Raw genomic sequence first — 14,294 nt, 5'->3', positions numbered from 1 at the left:
CTCGCTTCCCTAGTTCTTAGCCACAAGGCTCAGGGGACCCTCAGCACCTCTCCTTTCACCAGGTAAGTAGAAGCTGGTACCACGTCTTAGGTGGCTCCTTGGGTCAGGAGCAGGTGCTGCGAGCTCCGGGCGCCCCCTGGGGGACATTGGCTGCCTTGCTGGAGAGCCTGCACATCTGGTCGGTGTGCAGAGAAACACTGCCATCTAGTGGAAGAGAAAGCGACGCTCTCATTTAAGCTAATGGTGTGTAACCATGGATTGAATGTTTACAGAGCCATCTCACTATTGGGCTGATCACATTTAAACTTTCCCAGGAACGTTTTTGTTGCTGTTGTTTTTGTTTGTTTGTTTGTTTGTTTGTTTGTTTGTTTGTTTGTTTGTTTGTTTTTGAGGTGGAGTCTGGCTCTGTCGCCCAGGCTGGAGGGCAGTGATGCCATCTTGGCTCACTGTAACTTTTGCCTCCCGTGTTCAAGTGATTCTCCTTCCTCAGCCTCCTGAGTAGCTGGGATTACAGGTGCCCACCACCACAACCAGCTAAATTTTGTATTTTTAGTAGAGACTCTGATCACTATACATTATATGCATCGAAATATCACTATGTGCCTCATAAATATGTACGATTATCACATGTAAATTTAAATACATATAGCAATAATTCTAAAACCAAGAGATTTTAAAATTAAATGGAAACAGTGGCTAAGAGTAACTAAGGCAATCTTGAAGAACACTTCCGGTACTATTAAAATGGTTAAAAGACCCTGCCAGGCGTGGTGACTTACGCCTGTAATCCCAGCACTTTGGGAGGCAGAGGTGGATTGATCACTAGAGTTCAAGACAAGCCGGGCCAACATAGTGAAACCCCATCTCTACTAAAAATACAAAAAAAAAAAAAAATTATCCAGGCATGGTGGCATATACTTGTAATCCCAGCTACTCGGGAGGCTAAGGCACTCTTGCCTCACTTGAACACAGGAGGAGGAGGTGGCAGTGAGCAGAGATCGCACCATTGCACTCTAGCCTGAGCAACAAGAGAGAAACTCCACCTCAAAAACAAAACAAAAGGAAACAAAACAAAAAAAACCTATCATAAAACTATAGTGGTCAAGACAGTAAGGTATTGGTGCCAGAATGGACAAACCAATAGAACAGAATTGTGAGTCAAGAAACAGATCACGTAGATACAGTCAGCCAATTTGTAAGAAACTGATAATCAGACAATTAAATTTGTTTAAAATATTGACCTCTAACTCTCACCAAACATGACAATCAATTCCAGACAGATCTTAGGTTAAATGTGTTGGGTTAAACCACATGAAATTGCTATTTTTAAAGTTGACTATTAGTAATTTCATATAGTTTAATTTAATAAAACAGTAAAACTTTTGTAATAGAGCATGGAAAAATATTTTCATGAAATTGAAGTAGCCAAAGGTTTGTTTAATCAACAGATAAAATGTGATAATCATAGAGAAAAAAAATAAGTAAATTAGAATACGTTAAGATGAAAAACTTTTGTTCATCAAAAGACAGTGTTAAGAGTGAAAAGTTAAACCACAGAGTGGGAGAATACATATAAAATACGTATATTCAACAAAGGACTCATTCAGATTATATAGGGAAGCCCTACAAAATGATTTATATTAAATGTCAGACAACCCAAAGGAAAAAAATGGGCAGAATTATGAGCAATTGTGTCACTACACGAAGAAGATAGCCTTCAAATTGTTATTAAGAAAATGTCACCAAGGACCACAATTGTGTACACAAGAATGACTAAAATGAAGAAGACACTATCAAGTGTCAGCAAGAGTGAGGAACAACTGGGACCCTCACGAACAACTGGGACCCTCACATACTACTGGCGGGAGTGTAAAATGGTCCACCCACCTTAGAAAACTGTTAAGCAATATCTACTCAAGCAGAGACATATGTACATTTTCAGCAATTTCAATCTTGGATGTATACTCAACAGAATGTATGTACATGTTCACCGAAACATATTTATGAGAATGTTCATGGGTTCCCTATTTGTAATCGTTAAAAAAAAAAAAAAAAAAAAAAAAAAAAACTAGATACAACCTACATGCCCATCAATAGAATGGGGCCAGGTACAGTGACTCATGGCTCATGCCTATAATCCCAGCACTTCCACTCAAGGTGGAAGGATCACTTGAGCCCAGGAGTTCAAGACAAGCCTGGGCAACATAGCAAGATCCCATCTATTCAAAATATACACAGGCTCAAAATTTAAAAGCATTCATGTACTTCTTGGTTTTTTAAAAATAGTCCTTTAATTTTACAGTATTTTCCTTTTATGTCTTTCCCCCATTAAAAAACTGCACTGTACAGGACTCTTCTCCTGCCAAAACAAACAGCATATTATTGCAGCTGTAACATTTATGTCTTTGCCACAATAACTGGTTTTCTGCAGTAATTTTGCTATTATGCTATGATTTTTATTGGAAAATATATTATGGCCATCTTAATTTTCTTAGCCAGTTTAACACATTTACAGCCTTTCTGCTTTTGCAAAGTGGTATTTCAAATACTGAAGAATAACTTTTTTTAATCCTATAAATCCTGGGTGACATTTAAGCCATAAATTTCATTTCTGAATAATCAAATCACAACATTACTCCAACTGTTTTATCACCTACAGCCAGTAAAGTTCCATGAGTTTGTAAAAACATTATTTTGGGCAAGTCACACAAGGGGTAGTTTAATTATCTGAAAGTTCCAGAGTTTGCTATTTTTCACCCAATAATTTTTTTTTTCTTCTGAGACAGAGTCTCACTGTGTTGCCCAGGCTGAAGTACAGTGACACAATCTTGGCTCACTGCAAACTTTGCCTCCAGGGTTCAAGAGATTCTCCTGCCCCAGCCTTTCAAGTAGATGGGATTACAGGCGCCCACCACCACGCCTGGCTAATTTTTGTCTTTTTAGCAGAAACAGAGTTTCACCATGTTGGCCAGGCTGGCCTTGAACTCCTGACTTCATGATCTGCCGTCCTCCACCTTCAAAAGTGCTGGGATTACAGGTGTGAACCACCAAGCCCAGTCTCGTCTCCAGTATTCTTGAAGAGGTTTATAACACCAAATCTCAGATTTGATGGCTTGTTGGGAGAAATCAAGGAATAAGGAAGAGGTTGAATGAGGAATGCAGGTGACCTTTCTCGCCATCCTTTTGCCTAGCGAGCCCCCTTCTCACCAAGACAAGAGGCTGGTTTTTGTTTCTGTTTTCATCACATCAAACTCTGGCTCATAACAAAAGCAGTCAGTCTCCTGTTGCTGCTTCATGGATTGCGCCTCTAACAGGCATTAGCTTTTTGTTGGTGGTGGTGTTAATAGTCTGAAATTTCTAGTGGTAATGGGATGGAGTGTAAGCATTCACTCCAAGACAGTGACAGTCAGGAAAGTCTAACAACACAAGTGTTACTGGTAAACCCTAGGGACGTGAGAATCCAGCACCACCAGCAGGTGGAGGACTTGATCAGAAATGCACAGGCCTTGGGGCCTGTATGGAGCTGCCTGCTCAGCTATGGTTTGAAGCAGAATCTGCGGCCATGTTCATGGTCCGGATAGTTTGGCAAATGTCAGGGTGTGGGTATTTAGATGAGGCGCAACGCTAACTGGAGGTGTGGGACATAAGTGAAAGATGGCACCAGGAGGTTGAAACTGTCCCTCGAACTGAGTCCTACAGGCACCCTCCCTTGGCTGATGGAGTCCCAGTTATTCCTGTGCACCCTTGTCGTCTTCCGAGCCAGGGCTCTCTCCCCAGCTAGATGGCTGATGCCCCAGAACACGCCATATGTGAAACTGTCAGTGGATTGCAGCCACCGGTCCTTTCGTAGGCAGCTAGCAGATCCCCAGCTTAGCGGAAGACACAGGTTTGGTAGATTCAGGATCTAAGCCCAGCAAGTTCCCGCATCACTGTCTCTCCACCCGGATACGTAACAACCTATTACAGCGGTTGTTTCAATACCAGGGCCAGTTCGTCTCCCAGGTCTCCTGAGAGTCCTCTCCCTCTTAGACATATATTTTACACACTGAGCTCTTTGCTCAGTCAGGGTTAACAAGCAAATCTGGGGAGGAAGGGTGAATCGTCTCCCTCTGCTTCAGCCGGGACATCCATCTTCTTCTGCTCTTGGACATCAGCTCTCCAGCTTCTCGGGCCTTTGGGCTCAGACCTAGAATCACATCATTGGTTCCTCTGGGTCTTAGACTTTTGGGCTTGAACTGAAACTATACCATTGGCTTTCCTGGACCTTCAATGTGCAAATGGCAGACGGAGGGATTTCTCAGTCTCCCTAAGTATGTGAGCTAATTCTGTACATCTATACATAGCCTATCGGTCTGTTTCTCTAATACATTTCCTTTCTGACTTCAATTACTTCTCCTCTAACAGCTTTAATGAGGCATAATTCAAATGCTACCCAATTCACCCATATAAAGTGCAAACTTCATTGGTTTTGGTATATTCAGAGAATTGTGTAACCATCACCACAATCAATTTTAGAAACTTTTCATCGCCCCAAAAATAAACCTCTTGCCCATTAGCAGTCATTCCCCATTTCATCCCGCCTCCAGCCCTAGGCAACCACCAATCTACTTTCTGTCTCTATGGATTTTCCTATTCTGGATATTTTATATAAATGGAATTGTACAATATGTGGTGTTTTCGGACTGGATTTTTGTGCTTAGACACTGTTTCGAGGTTTGTCCATGTTGCAGTATGTATCGATACATCATTCTTTGTCAGTGCTGAATAATATTCCATTGTGTGGATATATCACATTTTATTTATCCATTCATCAGTTGATGGACATGGGTTGTCACCACTGTTGGGTTATGATGAATTACATTGCTATGAACATTCATGTACAAGTTTTTGTGTGAACATGCATTTCCCTTCTCTTGGATATATACCTCACAGTGGAATTGCCCAGTCATATGGTAACTCTGTCTTCTACCTTTCGAGGAACTGTCAGACTGTTTTCCAAAGTGGTTGCATCATCTATTACAGGTTGAACATCCCTAATCTTAAATTTTAACATCTAAAATACCCCAAAATCTGAAACTTTTTAAGAACCAACATGATGTCACAAATGGATGATTTCTCATCTGACCTCATGCAATGGGTGTGGGAAGTAAAAACAGTTCCTCTTTAAAGCTTCCTTTCTTGTTAAAGAATAAATTTGCTAATAACTCTTTGTTAAGCCCTATCTTATGTAGCTGTTAAACATACCATGCTTACAGGCAAGTAGCATATTCGGTATCCTTGTACTTTAACCAAGATATCTAAGCTGGATGTGCTTACAGGCATGTCCCAGCTCGCAGCCTATGCTCCTCACCTCTTTAGAAAAGTTTTAAGTTGTTAGCCAATCGGGTTTGAGTTTAGATTGTGAGGTCTGGCTCCAGCCAATGGAAATCAGACACAGCAGTAAGGACAACCCAAATGCCTAAGGGATAAATAGGTGCGCGTTTTCTTGCTCATTATACTCTCCTGGCAAGATGGCAAGCCAGGGTACCCTTCTGCAGTCCAGGAAGTAAAAATGGCTTTGCTAAGAGATCCTTTGCTTCATTGCTAATTTTTCTTTGCAGCACAGAGCATCTGTTCCTACAACGGGTCACAGTCAAAATGCAGGTGCACAATGATGAGGATACCATTGTTAATGCAGAAAAATAGCCTCTAGACAACAAGATGAAAATGTATGATGGACTCATTGAACGACTAGAGCATTCATAACAGAACAAGAAATCATGTCAGGTTTCTAAGTCAAAGAGAGACTTCTAGACAAGGACAATTTATGCTTGACATTTATGCTTTAATGAGGCAGATGATTCTGGAGGAAACATCTTTAAAAGCCATGGGCAGCAGAATGCCTCCCAAGCCCCAGAATGCCCACTTCCTGGTCTCTCAATTGCTTCTGAAGTTTCTTCTCACCTACAAAAATAAAATACAGTGCACAATAACCTTTTAATCAAAACATAGCATCGTAGGTGGAGACAGGAAACCTGCTGTTGTTTGTTGCTGCTGGATGCGGCTAGTCCAGGAACGCTACTGAGCAGCTTGGTTGCCCTGAACGCATTACGTTTTCACTGTATTGATGGCATGCCATGTTTTCTACTGGTCAGTACTCATGTGTGAATAAGTGTAAGAAAATTATCCTTTATATATATACATATATATGCGTATATATATACACATATATATATACATATATATTTTTTTTTTTTTGAGCCAGAGTCTCGCTGTATCACCCAGGCTAGAGTGCAGTGGTGCAATCTTGGCTCACTGCAACCTCCACCGCCTGGGTTCAAGCAATTCTTCTGCCTCAGCTTCCTGAGTAGCTGGAACTACAGGTGCACATCATCACGCCCAGCTAATTTTTGTATTTTTAGTAGAGATGGGGTTTCACCATGTTGGCCAGGATGGTCTCAATTTCTTGACCTCATGATCCTCCCACCTCAGCCTCCCAAAGTGCTGGGATTACAGGCGTGAGCCACCACGTCTGGCCTGGTTTTATATTTTTTAATTTATTAATCCCGTATAGACTTAATTCAACATATAGTGACAATCTATATTTGGATTTTCCTCCAAATTCATAGCCAGTGATTCCAGATTATTGCTGAGTAATCCTTAACTCCTCAGTAATGCGTATTTCCTTCTCTTATGTATCAATTGAAAACAAAATTTTTTAGACACAAGGTCTCACCGTGTTGCCCAGGCCAGCCTCAAGCTCTTGGGCTCCAGTGATTTCCCAAATAGCTGAGGCTGCAGGTGTGCACCACTGCCTGCATTCCAGTCTGTCTGCGTTTGTGTCAGTACCACACAATTTTAATGACTGTCACTTTGGTTTTTGCATTTTAGGGGTTTTTTTTGTTTTGTTTTGGGGTTTTTGGGTTTTTTTCATACAGAGCCTTGCTCTGTCGCCCAGACTGGAGAAAAGTGGTGGATCTCAGCTCAGTGTAACCAGATTTCAGTGCTTCAGCCTCCCGAGTAGCTGGGATAACAGGTGTGTGCCACCAGGCCGAGCCAATTTGTGTATTTTTAGTAAAGAAGGGGTTTGGCCATGTTAGCCAGGCTGGTCTCGAACTCCTGGCCTCAAGTGATCCACCCACCTCAGCCTCCCAAATTATTATTTTGTTTAATTAAGTCAAACGACTAATCCCCTTTATCATTCTTCATTTTTTGGATGTTTTCTTTATTATCTCATTGAACTTCAGAACTTGCTTCAACTCCTTCTATGCTTGTATCAATTTCCATTGAATTTCTAAAATCCCTATTGAATTAGCTCTTTAAATTAATGTGAGAGAAGTTGTTATTTCTGGCTGAGTGCAGTGGCTCATACCTATAATCCCAGCACTTTGGGAGGCTGAGGCAGGCAGATTGCTTGAGCCCAGGAGTCTGAGACGACTATGGGCGAAATAGCAAAACTCTGTCTCTACAAAAAAAATATACAAAAATCAGCCGGGCACGGTTGTACACACCTGTGGTCCCAGATACTTGGGAGGCTAAAATGGGAGAATTGCTTGAGCCGAGGAGGTAGAGGCTACAGTGAGCTGAGATAGCACCACTGTACTCCAGCCTGGGTGACAGAGTGAGACCCTGTCTCAAAAAAAAAAAAGTTATTATTTCTACATGTAATTATTACGCCTTGCTGTATCTGCAGGAGAAATTTCAAACTACAGTTTGCAGTACTTGATTATTTGTTCACTTCATGGGTTAAAGAAGGAATAATCAAAACATTTCTGAGGCTTTGGGTCTAAGAGACTTTGGGGCTAAGAAAGCTTCATAGGAGCCAAAAGAGTGTTGCTAAGGGTTATCGGAAAGAAGACAGAAGATTTTGCAGCATTGCTCTTCAGGGAGGGAAGACAGCCAATGTCTTAAAATTTCCAGGAGATTCAGCCATCCATAAGAAATTATTTTACATACTAGAGCTCTCCAAAAATGAGAATAGCTGCCACGTGAGGGAGCAAGCCTTTCACCTCTGGCTGCATTCAAACTGAGGATAGATGACCTGTAAGTGACAATAAGACAGCCATCTTATTTCTAATAGTGTGTGTTGAGTTTATTCTCCAAGCAGCGGTGACTTTCATATAACTGAAAGAAGTGACTAGAACTCACAAAGAAGAGCAGGGTTAAGGACAACACTTTAGAAAGAAAGAAAGGAGAAATAGGCCGGGTACAGTGGCTCTCACCTGTAATCCCAGCACTTTGGGAAGCCAAGGCAGGTGGATCACTTGAAGTCAGGAGTTCAAGGCAAGCCTGGCCAACATGGTGAAACCCATCTCTCCTAAAAATACAAAAATTAGCTGGTGGTGTTTGCCTGTAATCCCAGCTGCTCAGGAGGCTGAGGCAGGAGAATCACTTGAACCCGGGAAGTGGAGGTTGCAGTGAACTGAGATGGCACCACTGCACTAAGCGACAGAAGGAGACTCCATCTATTAAAAAAGATAAAGGAGAAACAACAGCCCAAAGGAGAGAGGGAAGGAGAGAGAGAGAAAGAGGGGAGGGCTGTGACCAGTAAAATAATATAAGCACCAGGAAAAAGTTACAGAATCATGGGTGACAATGAGGGACCAGTGGATGGTTGGCTAATAGGCAGGTACCACAGAGAAGGGAAGTACAGTAAGGCCAAGCAAGTCATTAGAGGACTTGGAGAATGAAGTTCCCGTAGATCTAGGCAACAATAAAATGATAGCTAAGTGGCACTAGAGGGTCAAGTGATGGTTTATGCGTTTCAGAATGAGGAAGTCATGCACATCTGAGTCCAAAGAGCAGACAGCAGGGATTAAGAGAAAGTCCAGGAGATTCCTGACATTTAATATCTATGGTTCTTACCATTTGTCGTCGACCTCTACGATCCAAACCATGCTGTAATGTTTACATTTTGCCAAGGCACACACAGGAATCACATCTGCTGAGAAACGGCTGCACAAAAGTGAGTCACTTATTTGGAGAGCATGCCTAGCTGGCTGCCCAACATCTGTGTCATATCATGTCTTTGTTATTCTCTGCTAATCTCCGTACATTCTGTAACTATCATGAAGTGATAGGGACCCCCTGCTTTTTAGATTCAGATTCAGTGCATGGGTAACGTCTCCACTAAGATGATGTATGATGACGAGTGTAGTCCTTTAAAAACCATCTAAGGGACTGAAGATATCACTTTGATGCTTCAGGTATTCTTCCTATTATTTTATGGAGGTAACTCCATAGGAGGGGTACTCTGAAAAGCCGAATTTTCAAAGCTCTAAGGATATGTTTCTTAAAACTATCAAAATCAAGATTCTGCTTGTTGGAAGAGGTGAGGCCATCTCTAGAGAAGAAACGCAGGAGTTGGGAAGGGCTGTTCTTAGCTCACAGGTAGAAAAATTTATTTTCGAATCTGGAGAGAATAAAGAATGTGGCTTAGCCTGATTTCCCCAGAGAGTAGAACATACATATATGCAAGCGCTTTACTGGGAACTGCCATCCCTATAAAGTAAGAGTGAGGGAAAGGGAAGCAGCAAGAGGCAGTACAAGGTAGGTTATTGCTTGATTCCATGAACCACCTGAGAAGTCACATAGCGCACGTCTCAGGACTGCCTGTCTGGGGTGAGAAAGGAGGGGGCATTTATCCATCAGCCTGAATCCCCCATTGGTCAAAGGATCACTCCATGGAGGCATTAACTCCCCGAAACTTCAAGTTGCACCCATGAGACTACTAAGGAGTGTTTGCAGTGTCTGTCTCAGGCTGCAGAGATGACAGAGAAGGCTTCGGATGGGAGGTGAGAGGTGCTTTAAAGTTGGTTCTACATGCAGCTGGTCGACTCATGGCAGAAATGCCACTACAGTGGCGGCTGGAATCAAACGGGTGTGGCTGAAAGGAGCTGAGGCGGTGCTTACAAGGTGTCTGATCCAAGATGTTGGTGGTTTAAGAAGTATATGGGTGTGAGCAGGATGGGTCTGGTTCCTGGCTCCTCTTAGATGCAAGGCCTTCTCACGAAACTGGGGATGCTGTGACAGGAGTGAGTATCTGATACGAGTGGAGAAGTATCACAGCCACTCGGCCGGAAACGGCGGGAGGACTTCCACGATCACATCCGAGTTCTCAGGAAGCCGAATATCAGGAATTCTTAACTCTCTGCATTTTCTCCATGAGTGCCTGCAACCTAGAGTGGATGCTGAGAAAGCCGACCATGGGAGGACCCCGAGTGGACTGGCGTGGAGAGGAGGGCAAAGGTCATAGGTAGGGGCCACCTCAGTAGGGGTCAGGATGCAGCAGGGCAGGGAGCAGAGGGTGGATGGAAGAGGTAAAGCCAGAGGCTCTGTGAGGATGGAGCAGGGAGAAGGAACACACGCAGAGCCCTGTGCAAGGTCTGGAGCACAGCGAGGCCATGAGGTGAGGACATGAGCGCTGATATCCTGCAGCCAGCTGAGAATACAGATGTTGAAGTTGCCGAAGAAGGAAGGGGAATGGAAGTTGGGAAGGACAGAGAGACCCTGACATGACTCCTGAAGCTGTCCAGGATGGAAGAAACAGTAATGGAAGACGCTGATAGTGATTTGGAGGCAGTTAAGTAGGGGATGGTAGAGAGTCCAGAGGAAAATGCATGAAGAGAGGGGGTCAGAAACAGTGGAATCTGAGGCCTTGTGGTAAAAGATTTTTTCCCTTTTTCAGAGACAGGGTCTTACTCTGTCACCCAGGCTGGAGTGTGCTGTGCAATCTTGGCTCACTGCAGCCTTGACCTCCTGGGCTCAAGAGATCCTCTAGCCTCAGCCTCCTGAGTAGCTGGGACTATAAGTGGGCACCTCTACACCTCACTAATTTTTTATTTTTTGCAGAAACAGGGTCTCATTATGAGACCCAGGCTGGTCTCAAACTCCTACCTTCAAGTTCTCCTCCCACCTCAGCCTCCCAAAGTGCTGGAATTACAGATGTGAGCTACCATGCCTAGCTCAAGGCAAAAGATTTTAAAGAACACCTGTTAATGAACAATCAAAGCAATTGCTAAGTTTGAAAACAAAGAAAGATTTGCTTCATGGCAGACTTCACCAGACGGTATTTCTGCAAATCAGTTTCAAGGGAGCGGGGGTGTAGATTTTCACCTTAATACCCTGGATATTATCTGAACGTGCTATCAGAAACCTGCATTGGTTTTATGATGAAAATAAAAGGAAGAAAGAAAACAAAATTGGTCAAGGACAAAGCTAGAATTCAATCGCATCATGAACAAACACTTGTCCACCACCCGTTGGCTCCACAGCTGAACAAAACAGGCAGTCTGAGGTGTGGCTTTATTAACCTTCCCAGTACTCATTGCTGCTAAATCAACTTAAACTATGTGACCCAGTTAACACAAAGAGCCAGTGGAAGTAAATGCTTTAAAAAAACAGGGAGATATAAAACCTTGGGTAAATGTTTAACACGCCATACGCAGAGATCCAGCCACATTCCATCAGCAGCTGCATGTTTGGCCTTCAAGTTTCCAGGGAAGTACCTGGCTCTTCACACTATTTCCTTCAGACAGGAATCCCACTAAGCAAGAGGTCCTGGAAGGCATTGGGTCATAAATAGAGAAAGTGACAAAAGGTAATCAATGTAATAGCTACCATTACCGATGCCTTCTCTGTGCTCAGTTCACACTAAATACCTTGTGCTGTTTATCTCAGTTAGTTGTTAAAATAAAGGAGTAGAAAACAATATTAGTAAACTCCTGCTTACCTTGTGTTTTAGGCCATTCTCGCCTTGCTATAAAGAAAGACTGGACAGGGAAAATGTGACACATATACACCATGGAATATTATGCAGCCATCAAAAATGATGAGTTCATGTTCTCTGTAGGGACATGGATGAACCTGGAGACCATCATTCTCAGCAAACTGACACAAGAACAAAAAATGAAATACCGCATGTTCTCACTTATAGACAGGCGTTGAACAATGAGAACACATGGACACAGGGAGGGGAGCACTACACACTGGGGTCTGTTAGGGGGAATAGGGGAGGGACAGCGAGGGGTGGGGAGTTGGGGAGAGATAGCATGGGGATAAATGCCAGATATAGGTGAAGGGGAGGAAGGCAGCAAATCACACTGCCATGTGTGTACCTATGCAACTATCTTGCATGTTCTTCACATGTACCCCGAAACCTAAAATGCAATAAAAAAAAAAAAGAAATACCTGAGACCGAGTAATTTCTAAAGAAAAGAAGTTTAATTGTCTCATGGTTCTGTGAGCCATACAGGAAGCATAGCAGCAACTGCTTGGCTTCTGAAGAGGCCTCAGGAAACTTACAATCATGGAGAAGGTGAATGGGGAGCAGGCATGACCCATGGGAAAAGCAGGAGTAGGTGTGGGGAAGTGCCACACACTTTTAAACAACCAGATCTTTTGAGAACTCACTATCGTAGAGACAGTATCAAAGACAGCATCAAGCATTCATGAGAAATCACCTGCGTGGTCCAATCACCTCCTGCCAGGCCCCACCTCCAACACTGGGGATTACAATTCAACATGAGATTTGGGCAGGGACACAGATCCAAACTATGTCACCTCGCATTGGCCAGAATTAAGGCACTAGTGTATAAGTCAGAGTTCTTGGTTATAGGCAGCAGAGTCTACGCTAGCTGGTTTAACCAACCAGGAATTTCTTAAGATAAACAGATAGTTCCTTGAGTCATTGGAAGGACTGAAGAAATGGATTCTAGGCTGAACTCTGAAAGTCACCATAGAATTGGGCCATCACGGGAGCTACTGCCTCTTCCACAATCAGGAAGTTGCTGAATTAAGAGGCTATATTCTCCAACAGGAAGTTAGTGCCACAGTCCTCAGCTCCTGAGCCATGTCACATCAGCCACAGCCAGTCAACAACTCAGTCAGAAGGCCACCCCCACAGCAGACCATGCCACATCTGCTGAGACCCTGTCCAGCAAGAGATTCCCAGTACTCTCCTCTCTCTCCTCACCTAACTCAATTCCCAAACAAAGTCTCAGGGTCATCTCTCCACGTGACTTCATTCTGAATCAAGTATAAATAATAAAACTTAAATCCCATCTGAAATCTCAGCTTCAAGAGACTCTGGTGTGTTGAATGACAGAACTCTCCAGTCTCTACACTAGAGGCAGGCAAGAGAGAAAGATGTTGAAACAGAGGTTGAGTATGCTAAACCACTGGATTAGCCACAGTTGCTCCAGAAATTTGGGGCACCCAGTGTATCGTTGGCCAGCCTTTCCCTCCCTCATTTTCAGGCATCCAGTCCACATATATTACCTCATTTTTTCCTCAGCTCCACCTTTCAACAAAGTATTATTATCCCCACTTTATAGATAAGGAAACTGAGTCTCATAAAGTTTAAATAATGTGCAAGAAGGTAATAGACCCAAGGTCTGAACCAAGATCCACTTTGCTATTCTCACATGGTAGAATTTCTACATGTGCTTTGCTGAAACTGATCACCCAACAATAGCAGCTTCTCTCTATTCTCAATTCCCTTTATCCTGGCTGTGATTCACTGGCTTTCCAAATGGCTCAGTAGGCCTGGGACTCCTCCACCTCCAAACCTTTGCTCCAGCAATTTTCTTAATTACTGAGTTTCTTTATCCTGTGGGCCACCTGAGAAGCCATGTGTGTCAGACTGCTTTGGCTCAGAAAGGAGGAAGAATTTATCCATCAGCTTGCATCAGCAATTGATCAAAGAATCAGTCCATGACAGATCATTGTCCTTTCCCCACATCTGACCACCCAGATCACAGCCATCCTTTACTTTGTGTAGAAATCCAAAACTACCTCTCCACAAGGACTTCACCAATCTCCCTGGAAAAGGCCGACCTTCACTGAGACTCCCCTGCATTATGTCTGCACCTCCCTTCAAACATTTCCCAGATACAACTTATATAATAAGTTCAACCCCTTCTATAGTATAACTTCCTTAAAGACAAGAACCATGACATTGACCTCTGTGCCCCTATATATCCTGGCACAGTGCATGTATGTGGTAAGGATTCACGAGATGAATAATAAATGAATGAATGAATTTACCTACTGAGGTGCAATTACAAATCAATTTCTCCAGTCTCCCAGTGCTTTTAATTAGCAAGATTTTCCTTTTTCTCAGCAGTTCACAACCTTCTTGGCACCAGAAACCAGTTTCATGGAAGATAATTTTTCCACAGACAGGCAGGTTTAGGAGACGGTTTTGGGATGATTCAAGTGCATTGTATTTATTGTGCACTTTATTTTTATTATATTGCATTGTAATAGATAATAAAATCCTTATACCACTCACCCTAATGTAGAATGAGCTTGTT

At 43.0% G+C, this 14,294-nt stretch overlaps 1 protein-coding gene across 2 annotated transcripts in view; it reads right to left on the bottom strand.

The window, feature by feature from the left end:
* Positions 1-5,814: 5,814 nt before the first annotated feature.
* LOC128930367 (uncharacterized) overlaps positions 5,815-14,294 on the bottom strand; it is a 47,526-nt gene continuing 39,046 nt past the window's right edge. For both annotated transcript variants that reach the window (XR_013530560.1, XR_013530561.1), the window contains one exon: positions 5,815-5,943. The gene's annotated coding sequence lies outside the window, so the exon portion shown is untranslated. The remainder of the gene's footprint in view (positions 5,944-14,294) is intronic.

The sequence above is a fragment of the Callithrix jacchus genome, chromosome 21, assembly GCF_049354715.1.
Source record: "Callithrix jacchus isolate 240 chromosome 21, calJac240_pri, whole genome shotgun sequence".
Lineage (NCBI taxonomy): Eukaryota > Metazoa > Chordata > Mammalia > Primates > Cebidae > Callithrix > Callithrix jacchus.
The sequence above is the reverse complement of the archived record's forward strand: the minus strand, read 5'-3'. Positions and strand labels throughout refer to the sequence as shown.